This window comes from Lucilia cuprina, chromosome 6, assembly GCF_022045245.1.
Source record: "Lucilia cuprina isolate Lc7/37 chromosome 6, ASM2204524v1, whole genome shotgun sequence".
NCBI lineage: Eukaryota > Metazoa > Arthropoda > Insecta > Diptera > Calliphoridae > Lucilia > Lucilia cuprina.
The window spans coordinates 33,780,410-33,795,735 of record NC_060954.1 but is presented as its reverse complement, the minus strand read 5'-3'; the positions used below and the strand labels follow the sequence as shown (position 1 = coordinate 33,795,735).

Sequence of the window (15,326 nt, the reverse complement as noted above, 5' to 3'; positions counted from 1 at the left end):
ATTGTGTCAGTAAATGGTACGGTTAGTTGTTGTTTGAATGTGTATGTATGTGTGTTTAAATTTATATAAAAAACAACAAATTGATTTATAGAAATTATTTAATGAAATTTTCATTTCTCATGCAAATATATTTGTTTAAGCTGTTATTGGAAAACCTTGAGTATTATATAGAGCCCAACCCAAGATGACATATTTTCTTGTTCTGTTTTGGTTTCTATTTTCAAATATTTATACATTCCATTTCCTTCTTCTTAAATCAAAATGTTTTTTTTTTTTTTTTTGGTTTTTGTTTGTTGTTTAAAAAGAAAAACTCAGATGAATTGTGTGGTTTTGGCACGTCAAATACATTTCGCATACGCACATCAAACAAATGCCGAATTAGTTTTTGAAATATTAAATTGAAGCCTAAAAACTGTATTATTTACTCTAAAGAAAAATAACTATTTTTGTTTATTTAACAAATATTGGTAAAAATTACGATGACTTGTCACACACATGTATGTTTACAATTACGGCGACTAACTACAGTTTAAGTTTTAAGATGTCAGAGTTTGATTTGCACTGAAACTTTGTCCAGCCTAAAAGAATAGTAATTCTGTGGGTACCACATTGGGCTGCTAGGCATCCTTATGAACTCGATAAGTTGCTTAACTTATTATTGTCGGATTTCGAATCGAAAAATTTGATCCGAAGTTTGAGACCCTTTTTTAAGGAAATTTAATAATTTAACTGCATTAATTTTTTTTACCAATTATCTTTTATCACAAATCAAAGTATTAAGCATTTATGTTCTAACTATATAGTTACATGCAGGAACTATACGTTATAGAGAAACATCCCAGACTCTTCGCAGTCTAATGCATTGCGCCTACCAACGGGCCTAATGGAACTATAGTTTAAGTTTTAAAAATTGAATGCGGGCTTGAGTTAATTATGGACCAAGCTCTGAAGAATTTGAAAGCGTAAATAATATCTTTTAAAAAAGAAGTTTCTGTCGAATTTTATATTGATTATATAAATGTTGAAAGATTTAACAATAATCGTCTAATTTTCTATAAGAAATGCTATGGATGTTGGATAAATAATGGGTCAATCCTCATATAATTCGGTCAAGCGATAAATGTAATATTAAATATAATATGCAAGTAATGTAGGTATGTTTAAAGTTATTTCACAAAATAGTCCTATATATAGATTAAATCTTAAAAGTTTAATGGGGGCTTGTGTCAATTATAAATAGAGCTCTACAGAATTTAAAATATAGAATTTTACCTTTAAAAAATTAATTTTTGTATTGTTTTATAAATATTTTAAAATTTTGAAAGATTTTTTTTAAAATTTAACTGTTTTTGGCATAAACAACCCTTTTAGAACAATATCAGGTATTTTGAAATTTTTTAATTAGTGTATTAAACGTTGTAAGAAAAATTAAAGTATTTATATTAATATTTTTTTCTTTAAATAATATACAAACATTTATGACGAGACCCCCTTGTGGTTTTAGTTCAAGCCACAAATTATTTACAATTTATATACTTTGCAGCCTGTCGACCCAGTTGTAATTCTTGTCCACATTAAATATTTAATACGAACATTTTATTTAAAAGCTCTAGCGGCTCATAACTCCATACAATTTATTTAATATTCGTTAACAGAATTAAAACAATTTTCATAATTCCTCTTTCTCAGTAAGACAGTTGTTTTGAAAAAAAAAATAACAAAACAAGAACCCCAAAAACAAAAAGAAATAATAACGACAAACAAAATTGTGTGGATTATTAACAAATTAGCACACATAATATTTGTAACCCATTGTGTTTGTAATAAATTGTATTAATGACGACGACCAACGACTGACTACAACCACTACTATATAGTAAATCTAAATAGTATTTCTTGTTGGTACTGGGGACTTACTTGTTATTGTTGTTGCTTCTGTAGCCATTTCTGTTGCCGTTGTTGATTATGCAAATATGGAAAAATTAATTTACCACCTTGTGGCACGTTACATGGTAATTTTCATGATTTACAGTGAATGTTGAAAGGCACGTATGTATGTGTTAACTATATTCTTCGTATGATTTTTGTTCAATGTGTTTTCATTCGTACTTGTATGCCAGTCTTAGAGAGTAAATCATATACAGTTGTACATAGAAGTCAAATAGACATAGATGTCTATGTTTGGCCAAATGTATTATGCAAACATGTGTGAATATGGGAAAATGGCGCTTCCTAAGTATTCGTCTCAAACCGTCAGACCCAGAAAATATAGTTTTTTTTCAAAAGAGAGGCAGTTAAATTTTTAAAAGTTGGGCTTCTCCTAAATTGTTCCTTCGTTATAGCAGTGTGGTCCGACTTTTGTCGATGACTGTTAATATATTTTAAATTGAATCCAAAGTCATGTACAATGTACTACTACATGGTTTGTTAGAAATAACGATTCTAAAATGTAATTCGAACTATAATTATCTAGCTTAAGCTATAAATTTTCTGAAAAAATCTAACAAACTGTTATAATACTGAACTTGATTAATGTAGATAAGAATTTATAAAAAAATCAGTTAAGCACACCACTGTTTATTACACCCAAAAGAAAGGTTCTAAGACTTCGTTATTATATATCAGTTACTGAGTCCATTAAACAAATGTCCTCCAGAAATTTTAATTCATTACATACTTTACTGTTTTCGACTGATTCTAATGATCGGTAGAAAGATTTTGGCTCTTACAAAACATGATCATGTCTTATTTCATCGCTATGCTTCTATTATATTTTCAAAACAATCAATTACTAATTTTTAGAAGAATGGGCCAATGTCTTCCAAATCATGTACCAAGAACTAAGATATCAATGTTTTCAAACTTAAACCTTCTAAGTGTACTTACAAAGTTTTCAAGTTCACAAATTTCTGAGTTCTTCACTATTCGTTTTAAATATTGTCATAACCTCATACAGATCATACTTCTTCAATGAATGAACTAATTTTGACAAAGTCCGTAACTAATTATGTATAATTATAGATCAATTATTATTTATCTGTTTATAGTTACTATATTCTATATGTATATACGTATGTTTAAGAAATATGGGATGAAGTGACTTAAGGAAGTGGACCTTATATACCAATTATGGATGGGTCCGAAAAAATTTTTTTCTGAATAATCAGTATTTCTCATTTTTTAAGTGTATTTAAGTGATTTTCGGAAGTGGATCTTGTAGGGTGGTTTATATGTACTTAAATCATATTATTGAAGAACTTTACTCCCATATCCTTCAGTCAGTAGGGACAAATACATAGTCGTTTACTTGGTTAACGGAAATGTGCCGTTAACCACGTAAACGAAATCATGTAAGATTTTAATATCTTTCCATGCTTTTTTTGTTAAGATTTTCTTTTTATTTAAATTAAGACGTTTAACAAACTTGTGCCACTTATGCATTTAAGTGTTAATTACTTCATTAACACTATCGTATTGACAGTTGTTTTGTGCAGTTTACGATGGAATTATCACTTAATTTTCCATACCATCTACTTTAATAGTTTCTTTGTCACTAAAAACACTTTTAATTGACAATTAATAATTTTATTGATTTTCAATAACGGCAAATTATAATTTTTTATTATTTTCATAAAATTTTGAACGAATAATAAATTTGTTAATATATTGCATACAGCTGCATAACATTTTGCATTTGCACAGTATGACAATCAGAGATGTAAAGCGGAGTTTCGGTTTAGTATCAAAATAAAGGAAATATTTAATTTATTAATACATAAAATTTTTATTTACAAATTATTATTTAAAATTTTAATTATTTTTTATTTCTAGAAGAAACTTTTACGTTGCATTTTGTATTAAAATTTCGTGGGTCTACGAGTAAAATTTTGATCGTATAAACGTTTCCATCTTTGATTTTAAACTTTGCATGCTATTAATTACACTATCAAACAAAATTTTAGTTTTTTACCAAATTTGTAGCTTGTTTTCATTAAAAAACTTGTGCAAAGTGTCAACTTTTTGTCACATGTAGACAATCAAATTGAGGTATTTTATATTTTCATAAATTGCGGGACTTGTTAAAGAATATATTACAAATTTCTAGTTATTTACAATTGTACAAAACAAAAACAACACGTTGTACAGTGTAACTCTTTATGTTGACAATTAAAAATCAAAAGACATAAACGTCAATAACAAATGTTAGTAGAGTCTTATGAATGTGAGTGATCACACAACAACTTGCAACATTGTTGGACTCGTCGTACTTGTACCATTAGTTGATGACGACAATTTGTCAAACTGTTCTTAATGAATTTGACGTCAATACATTAGATTTTTTCATTTAATGTTTTATTATGCCTGAATGCATAAAATTGTTACAAAACTTGTAATCATAAAAGGTTTTTTTTAATATTTATTAAGAGAAAGAATTGCTTATCATTGAATATTCAATTTAAGTTGTCCTCTGGGAAAATATTCTTTTCACCTATTTTGTACATATTTCATTTGACAAGTAAAGTGTCAAGAATTTCTCATAATTCTTTTCATTCATAAAAAATTCGCTTATTAGGTAAGTGGTAATTTTATTTGAAGTTCTCACCAACTCATGGAAAAAGTGACACTGCAGAGTCAGTATTTTATTTAATTTTTTAATTCTATCTGTATAAACATGAAGGAGATATTCGAAAGAGGCCCTTTTAGGTAATGCATCAAACTTAATTACCAAGCTATACAGAATTTGGGAGGCTGATTTTTTTATTAGTTTTTGTTGAATTTTATCCTTTGTATAAATTTTACTTATCTGATATTTTTAAGACATTTTAAAATGTAAAATTAATTTATGGAGCTGGAATCAAATGAGTTCCGATTTATGACAAAACCTTGTAGTATAGTTTCTGGGTTCCAATAAATACAAAATAAATATTATCAACTTCTAATTGTAAACAAAATTTATCATGATAAAATCATCTTGAAATCAATAGAGATCCAAAATATACGTACGTTTGTTCAAATGTACTCTTGAGGATCTATTTTCGACATCTAGATAGTAATTAGGCAACATCAAGTTATAATGATACATCTAAGATCGTGTAGGACTTGTTTCTATAATATAGTTTTCCGACCCTATATAGTATATATATTCTGGATCCTTATAGATAGCGGTGTCGATTAAGCCATGTCCGTCTGTCTGTCCGTCAGTCTGTTGAAATCAGTTTTTAGAGGACCCCAGATATCGGCGTGATCCGAATCTTCAATAATTCTATTAGATATGCTTTCGAGAAGATCGCTATTTAAAATCAGCAAAATCGTTCGGTAAATAACGGAGATATGAGCAAAAATCCGTGATAACCTCTGAAAATTTCATCAAAAAATTTCATATTTTTTTTCATACTTTGTTAAAAAAGCAACAACAACACTGTATATTTGAAAAAGATGTACACGTGTGTGTATAGATGTATTTGGTTTTATTTAGCTGTGTATTTTTTTGTATGTTTGGATGCTGTTGGCGTCATTGCGTTGTTATTTTTGTTTTTGTTTTTCTGTGTTTTTCGTTATGTATGTTTAGATGTCTGTTGGTTTAGATGCCTTGTGTATTTTTTTTTTATTTCGTTTAGCGTTGTTGTTGTTCTTTTTGTTTAGCTTTTGATGTAATAATAATGTAGTCGGGAAACAATTTAAAATTTATAAAAGATGTTTAAAATACACTATGGTGCAGATTCGGCACAGCCGAATATAGCACTCTTACTTGTTATAATTAAAACATTAAACCAAGTACTCAACAAGTTCTTTGCAAGCGGGAGTGTAAGTACTTCTTTAACTACCCATTTGTAAGCGACGGTGTGGCCTCCAATGTTTCTATAGACAATTCGCTACAAATCCATCCAAAAAAAAAAAAATAAATAATGTTATGGATAACAACCACTCATTAAATAACTATATTATGTATCTAGAATACTCATTACAAAATTTGAAGATTTTTTACTGGGGAGGTTTTATTTGCTTTTTAACTCATTACTTTTCAAAGTAAATATTTCTGTGTAGATTTTTTTGTTAAACTAAATTAAATGTAGGTAAAATACCTCAGTTACTAGTTTAACATGACCATCCATACACACTAACAAAGTCTGTCTAGAAAACTTCAATATTTTGTTCAAACACATTTAATAAAAGAAATAAAAAAATATTAGAATATGGAAAACTGTCAGTTTATATAAACTTAAAGTACACTTAGTGTTTATGACACTTGTTTAACATTTTTTCCTGTATCCAAGTATCAAGAAAATTAGTTTAACAAGATTTGTACGATTGAATCAGACTGATGCAAAAACAATTTTCGGGATCAGGTGCAAAGTTGTTTGTTTATTTCAAATTGAATTTCATCTAACAAACTAAAAAAACGGAAAAACTTTTTTGTTGTTTTTGTTTTGTTAACAAATTTTAGAACATGGTTTGTATAAGGTGACAGACAGTTTCACAATCTAGTTCTATTGTCAAATTTTCGATACTAAAAAAACATACATAATTTTATTGAACAAAGAAATTGTTGTCTTGTGATTGTTTTTCTTGAATTTATAAAGAAAACAATAGTTTTTACTATGAATTTAAAATTGCATTTATTAAACAGAAAATCTAGTAGACGAATTTATTTATGTTGCAAAAAATGTAATAATAAAAATCACAACGCATCATATTGTAAAGACTTTAAGGAAAAATCTCTCTAAAAAACAAGAATTTTATTCCTCGCTTGCTTCTGTAGAGGGAGATACTTGATAGAAAAAAAAAAAAAAACAGACTATAATAATGCATTTAAAAAACATATATTTTTAAGCCGATATTAAAAAAGACAACTTTAATATTTCTTGCAACAGACTATTAAAGATCTGAATTCATTAAGGAGCTTTTCTGTAAATAAGTATAATAATTGTGCAAATTCAAAATCTGAAGCAATATCGCGATACTTTAAAAGGTCTGCAAAATTTTTAATTTATACAAACAACAGCAACTACAATATTACAAAAAATGCAATAAATGTACGCATACAATTGCAATTACACGACAACATACTACAATGAACAGAGCAGCAACATGCATGACAACTTTTATGTCAGTGACAGTTCTTCTTGTCATTTATGACAACCATGTCGACAACTTATACACTATGTATGTACTCTACACTATGTAGTACATACTTATGTACATGCCACTACAACTGCACTGTAAATATGTATAAGACAAGTGTAAACTCTACACTTGTTGTGCTTGTCTATAATAATCTCAATATTAAGACCAGAGATTCTTAACATTGAATGTTAAATGAATGGGAATGTTAAAAGAATGTTAAATTGGGAAGCTTTTAAAGCTTTTGGGTCAAATGATCGTCGAATTTAGAAATATTCATAGTATGAACCATTTAAATTTAAACATGTAAGGCATATTTTGGGAAATCTGTATTACCTACTTGCTCATAATTTTTATTCAAGTGAAAGGATTTGCTATTTTTTACATCAAAGTTTTATGCTGCTCTAATAAAATATTTAACTTAGATTTTTCTAAAGATTGGGATACTCTGACTTCACTATACACATAGTAAGAGGTTTTTCCTTTTAAAAATCTTATCAGCGGTACCTTAAAAACCAACAGCAACATTGTATTTGTATTCACAACACATTTTATGAATTTTAAAATAGTTTCTTGAATTAAATCAAATATTCTATAAATAGACATTGACAAGGTATATTTTTTATGAGATAGTGAGGTCTATGATCTCATTTCGTCTAGTTTGGGATGAAAAAAATACTTTCTTCTTGCAACACCCTTGATTTATACTATAGGCAGATTGTTTCGTTTTTTTCGGTAAAAAATGGTGTAATCCTTGATAAAAAATAAAATGGAGATACAACATAGAAGATAGGATTAACAAGGCACTTCGGTGCTGGGCGTTATATAATAGAATCGTTGGCATGAAATAGGGCCTTAGCACTACACATTGGCTTTATAAAAGTAAAATTAGACCAATTCTATCCATATATCTATATCTATATAATCTGGTGGACTTAAATGAAAGGTAATATTAAACTACTATAGGGAATTTAGTGCACATGCTGCTTGAATGTAAGTGTTAGCATGAGTACAGCGTCAACTACGGCTCCGGAAACATTGGTAGATATTCCAGCCATTAAAACATATTTAAGCTATAGGACGGCAATCACAGCTGAACAGCTTATAACTTTTGGCGAACAGGCAACATTTGAAGGTTATGAACAAATATTAGACGTGTACAATCGCATACCTGACACAGAATATGTCAGAAACTTTTAAACACTGATGCCAAATAAAAAGTGTTGGTCAAGCGAAACATGAGAGCTAATACCCAAAGGAATCCATTGCCACACTCATAGCACCAAATTGGGACACAAAGTTGGCCTGGGAAATGCGTAAACTGTTTTAGAATAAATATTGCGCCCACAGTCTTAACGTAATTTCAGACAGGCAGAACGCAATTAATGCTAAATGAGATGATAAATTTGAAACTAGTTAAAACATTCTAACTGAACAGTTTGCCAGGGGTGAGGTTTACATCATACTCATCGTTGGAGAGTAGTCGGCAACGAAAAAAACGAATGTGATAGCTTTAAAGGGACGCATTTGACGCAACAAGAGTAGGACTAAAAATATGTTTAAGAGAATTCCATAATGTCTCTTGGAATTTTACCACAAAGGTCCTATGACGAGAGCAAGACGAGAAGCCTGTCAAAATAAGCGAGTCTGAGTTTAGTATGAATGTAGAGCACTTTCTTTGTCATTATCTGGGTTTCTCTGAAATAAGATCCAAATATCTTAGGTGTGATGTTATTCCCAATTTACCGAATACTGATTTTGAAATTCTTAGGTTATACTTCGACAAAACTAAATTGTAGAGGTGAAAGATGGGTGTAATCGCAATCTCAGTCTTTAAATACAGGCGATATTTGAGAATCTGAATTCTTAAATGATAAAAACAACATTATACCTCATCCCTATAAAGATGAAGTATATCGGATGTTTTTGTAGATGAGTGTCAAAAATTGTGACCATCAAAGAATGTTATTTGTGTTACAGGTGGTGAAGTTCAAGAAGATGCACGATCTTGAAGCAAAGAGACCCATCGATTTAAAAACTGGCAATAAAAGAAAACGAGCTCACTTTTTGCCAGAATACATACCACAAAAGACAAAACATATATCTGTCTAAAAGAGATGAGTGATGGTGACAAAGCTATGCCAGTATTGTCAATTTAGCTAAAACAAAAATTGCTCTCTTCTTGTTTTAGCTAAACCATTTAGCAAAGCTTAAGTGATTATTGTAAAATGAAAATATCCGTGAGCTCACGTCGAAAAAGTAAAAGCACAATCTTTGTTATTCAGAATAAGACGCCCGTAAACCAGGTGGGAAAACCGGAGCATCAAGTTCATGTGTGATGTGATAATCATGAGACTGGTATCACATTAACTCATTTGCTCTCTGAAGAACATAGAGGAAAATACCACTGGACTGGTCAAGGATAGGGCTCTTCTTATATTCTCATAGTCTATTATATATTTATGTACATATATTAATGGATGTGACAGTGAACTTGTAAAAAGGAATATCCTGGAAGTGCAGCTGGTAGGAGGAACTTAAGGGCACTGTTCTTGTAATAAATCAGGGCAGAATAAGTTCTCATTGGAAGGTTCGTGTGTGATGTGATAATCATGAGACTGGTATCACATTAACTCATTTGCTCTCTGAAGAACATAGAGGAAAATACCACTGGACTGGTCAAGGACAGGGTTCTTCTTATATTCTCATAGTCCATTATATATTTATGTACATATATCAATGGATGTGACAGTGAACTTGTAAAAAGGAATATCCTGGAAGTGCAGCTGGTAGGAGGAACTTAAGGGCACTGTTCTTGTAATAAATCAGGCAGAATAAGTTCTCATTGGAAGGTCTGCTACAACTAGGCCCGACATAGAAAAAAATCAGTATCGACTACACCATCTACTAAAGGTTGAATATACCAGAATCAAACAATTTCTAATAGTTTATTAGGAAACTGTTGGCTATTCAAATCTTAAATTTTATTCTGCTTTGACAGTTAGATTTATAGTTATCAACTAAAACTTGTGCGATTTTGATCGATTCAACCTTTGCAACAAGAAAAACATCCTCAACTCGTAAGATGATAGGCTAATGTAAGGTCATTATTGAATTATTTCCTATACAGGAAATAAACAGACTAACACATTGTAGTAATACTAGATACAAAAATTATAGCAAACTGCGAGACATTGATCTCAGATACGATCGCGTTTAAATTTAACATCTAGGGAAATCTGCAGCTTTAGGAATGGCTGTAAACTTGGATATATAGAACTGGTATGCGGATCTACATTGCATACTCAGAATTCGAGAAGTATTATAAAGCTTTTCAAATTTTTAAGCATTTCAATGTCTGAAAATGCTTCCTAAAAACTGAAATATCGTTGCCCTTGGTTGTCTTGTGAAAATTGTAGTTCGTATTTTTTATCATTCGTTATTTTTCTATTAATGAAAAAATTCATATCTAAGCGGAACTTTTGTGGCATATTAAGTGAAACATATATTAATTTGTTCATACAATTAAAGAAACAATTGCAAGTACTTGTGGTTTTTTGACGACTTGATTTCTTTTATTGGTTTTGTCATATCTTTGTTTTGGTATTTCTTATTTAATGTTTTACAACATGACAACCATGTCATTTAATCTTTTATTGTTTGTCATCACATGGCATCACATCACACCATTTTTTGCATGCCACATCATTGTACCACTTTAATTGTTTTGTAATCAAGATATACTGTTGTGTATCAGAATTCACTTTTTTTTTGTTTATTCATTTGTTTTTTCACTTCAAAGCAATATTTGAATACTTTATCTTGAGAACAAAAGTTTTGTTAAAGAAAAAACTAAAAAAGTGATGCGATGTATTCGTATACAAATATTATTTTCAATTGTTCTTTATAATTGAAGTAGAAATTTCCGTTTCATCTTTGATTACAAAAGTTAACCATGAGTCCTACAACTAAATTATATGTCATAGTTCTTTTTTATTTTTTGCAAATTATTTAATGATTAATGTGGTTTTCCCTCTACTCCACCCCATAAATTGATTTTAAATCCCAATTGGAAATTGGTTTGATTAAACCATTAGCATTTTGGTAAATTTGATTTATTGCTTTAACGTGTGTCCAACATTAAAGTAAGGAACGAAATACTTTATCAGTTTTATTTAAGTTGAAATTGAAATCTATTCAGTCTATGAAAATACTTAAAAATATATTCATATACTGATGGTGGTGGTTGATTTAAATCACTTATACTCAGGCAAAATTTAGAAAAACAAAATATATTTTCAATGAAAAGGTATGATAAAAGGGGTGTGTGTGTTAGAGGTTCGAGTGTGGAATTTATGGAATTTTTATTTAATGAAATAGTTGTTACTATAACTGGGCAGAGTTGTGGTTAAGAGAAGGGGATCAGAGATCATATGTAAAATTGTTTAATTTACCTCTCTCTATATAAAATATTGGAAGATTTTGTTTCTTTTTCTAATATATGTCAGGAAAAAACGATCTCGTACAGGCTTGTGGAAAGTCAATTGTATTACATCATAAGTAATTTCTATTTGTAACTTTTAAATTACAAATGTTTGTTATTGTTACGCATATAAATTTACAAAATTGGATGAAAGAACTAGTACGAATGTACAACATATATAACACTATTTCTGTCATTGTAAAGATTTCTCCGAAATTGTCATTGAAACATTTATTGACATTTTTTAAATTTTGTTTTAGCAAAACTTTATATTTGTTGGTATTTATTGTTTGTCAACTTTTGTTTATGTTCACTTCTAATAAAACCTTTTGTGCTATATCAACATGTTGAAATTGAGTGTTAATGCTACATGTTTATAAGCAAATATGAAACAAAATGAAATACAACATTTTTTGCAGTCTTATTAGAATACAAAATTATCTTCAGATCTTGCCTGTCTATTAAAGGCACGAGCAGATTCGTCTGATAAATAAAATTTAGAAAAATTATAGAACCACCAACCTACAGGAGGTCACGAATATTAAAAATATATTGAAGGTATATACAAAACCGAATTTTTTTCCCTAAATGATTTGACTACAAATTCTGAATAATTTTTTTTGATAAAAAGGCAACACTTGTATAAATATTTAAGATTTGAAAGCTACCAATATATAGAGCACATGGTTATAAATCTATAATTTCTTAACGGCCGCACTGTGGAAGAAATATACATTTTCGTTGAGCGAAAATTAAAACAATAAACTTTCAGATTTTTAAAAAATTATAATGTAGTTTTATTGAAAAGCTTTCAGAGTAATGTTTTCTATATATTTTCCCAAAATTATTTACATACATATATATATTTTAAACCGATTTATGACCGAGAAAACTTAAAAAAATTGCTAAAATATAATGGTTTATGATCAAAAACTATTTAATTTATATATAGACGTTTTATTAAATTAGTTCTATTAATTATCTGAATTATACACTAAAAATGTATAAAAGATGAAACAGACATATAAATCGTATGACATACCCGGTATGTTGGGTATTGATTATGTAATTTTGGTTGGGTTGTTATATATAAAACATTATTAAATAGCATCCCTCATAATGGGTTAACACTTAGTTGAATTTTCGAAGTAGTTTTGATATCATTGAGTATTTATTTCCATTGTTAGTCTATAGTGGATAGTTTATTGTTGTCATATAACTTGGGAACTACTCCAGGAAAATTAGGTAACTTTATGTTGTATTTTTTGTTCTTAACAGTGAAGGGGTTTAAGATATTTGGTCATTATTTTATTCAAATAGTTCAACTATATGAGAGGTTCGTATAGTTATTGTTTACGTCGAATTTCGTCGTTATACTTGAAATTTTTGGGGGCTATACGAAAACCTGGACAGATATTGTCTATTTTTAGAATGAATTAAAAAAATCAAGTCTTTCAACAACCAGACGGACGGACAGATGGTGGGTATTCAAAAATTGGACAATGCGTCACAGTGTGACAAAAAAGTAAATTTGGGAGAAGTAAATTAAATTTTGCAAAAATCACAACAAATGCATAGCAAAATAAAAATAGTGTTGTATTTTCTCCAAAAAATAATATTAATAGACCAACTCTGAATAAATAATTTTTTTAAGACATATTAGTCCAATATTAAAATATGTATGTATTTTATTTCATTTAAACGACCTAAAATTAATGTAGTATTTTGTAGAAATCTGGAGAATATATTTAAAAATATTTTTTTCAATAATAGATGATACTCCATAAATACTATTAACATAACTAAATTGATATAAATCATTGTGGCATGAAAAATATCTATGCTATAAAAGTATATATGAGCATTTATCAGTTTTTTAGAGTTGAAACAAATTTGCTAATGGCAGATTCAAATTTTCTAATGGCCCAAACAAATAATTAATACGTTTGCGTTAATCATTTTGATCAAAAGGCGCAAAAGTTAAAGCTGTTTTTAAAATGTATATGTTATATCTGAATAAAGTGCACATAACAGTAAAAAAATCAAATTTAATGCATTAAATATATACCATAAGATTTATATTCTTTTTAAAAATACACAGTACGAAATATCATTTTAATATTTTTTTAATTTGTTGGTATAGATTTTAAAACATCTCGAATGAGTAAAATTTTAGAAAAAAAAAACAATTAATACCTGAATTGATTGATTTAAAAGGAAATAAATGCAATTAAATGCTAATAATATAGAGGAATTAAATATTTATAAAGTAATGCTTTTTAAAGCTAATAAATAAAAATGTTAATTATTTTAATCGTCACATGATGTGTCTTGGTAATATGTGTTTAGATAAATGTGAGGTTTTTTTGTTTATAAGAAGTTTACAACATTTTTTTTTTTGAATTCATAAAATTTTTGCATTCAATTATTTTTGCATGCATCTCCCATTTTACAAAATAGCATAAAATAATTTACTTATGACAGTAAACGCCCAGTGAAAAAAACTACAAAAAATTCAATTCGGTTCTCAAGTATTTGCACATTTTGATCCTTATGAAATTCTGAGTCGATCTAGATATGTCCGTCTGTCTGTATAAAACACGCTTACATTAAAACGAAGCAATGGAACTCCATAAAATTAACTCAAATATCCTAAGCAGTTTGGTATTTAACACCAGCAAGATCGGTGAAATTGTTTCAAAATTATGAGTAAAAATTTTACACAACCTTTGAAAAAAATGACGATTTTTCACATACTTATTTGTACTTTTTACAAAAACTAACGAATTTTTTCAGAGAAACAACTCTTGGCACCATGATCAACATTGTTTAAAATCGGAAAAATTGGTTCACAGTTTCATATATCTCCCATACAAATGTACGTATTCCCGGAAAATGTGTTTTTTTTTGTTAATAACTTCCGTTAGAACGTCCATATCTTAACAAAGCTTTACAAATTAAAGTTTTATATCAGTAGAAATCATACCAGGAAATAAATTTTTTCATCGGTCTATATTTGGTCATAGCTCCCATACAAGGTCCCCTCCCGAAAATCACTTAAACGCCCATAACTCATTACCTAATTAAGATATTGTGACAAAATTTGTCACAAATATCACCTCTATATACAGAAATGTTACCGTAAAATATTTTTCTAATCGGTTCACAATTGGTCATAGCTCCCATACACGGTCACCTCCCGAAAATCACTTAAACTCCCATAACTCAGTACTAAATTAAGATATTGTTACAAAATTTGAAAAAAATATTACCTCTATATATGTAAATAAATGTGACCGTCCATTTTTTTCTAATCGGTCCAAAATTGGTCATAGCTTCCATACAAGGTCTCTCTCAAAAATCACTTAAAACTACAAAACTCATTAGTAAATAAGGATATCCATTTAAAATTTGATATAAGTATTGCTCATATTCACAGAAATATTACTATGAAAGTTTTTTCGGATCGGTTCATAATTGGTCATAGCTCCCATACAAGGTTCCCTCCCGAAAATCACTTAAGCGCGCATAACTCATAAGTATATGTAGATATCCATATAAAATTTGGTACAAGTATTACTCACATATACATATAGCTATTAAAGTTTTTTTTGGGTCGGTCCACAATTTTTCATAGCTCCCATACAAGGTTCCTTCCCAAAAATCACTTCAACGCGCATAACTCATTACTAAATTAAGATATCCACACATTTTTTTTTTT

General features: G+C 28.9%; 1 protein-coding gene across 2 annotated transcripts in view; it reads right to left on the bottom strand.

Annotated features, from left to right (window-relative positions):
- LOC111675381 (protein prickle) overlaps window positions 1-15,326 on the bottom strand; it is a 199,586-nt gene that overhangs the window by 108,636 nt on the left and 75,624 nt on the right. The window lies entirely within an intron of this gene.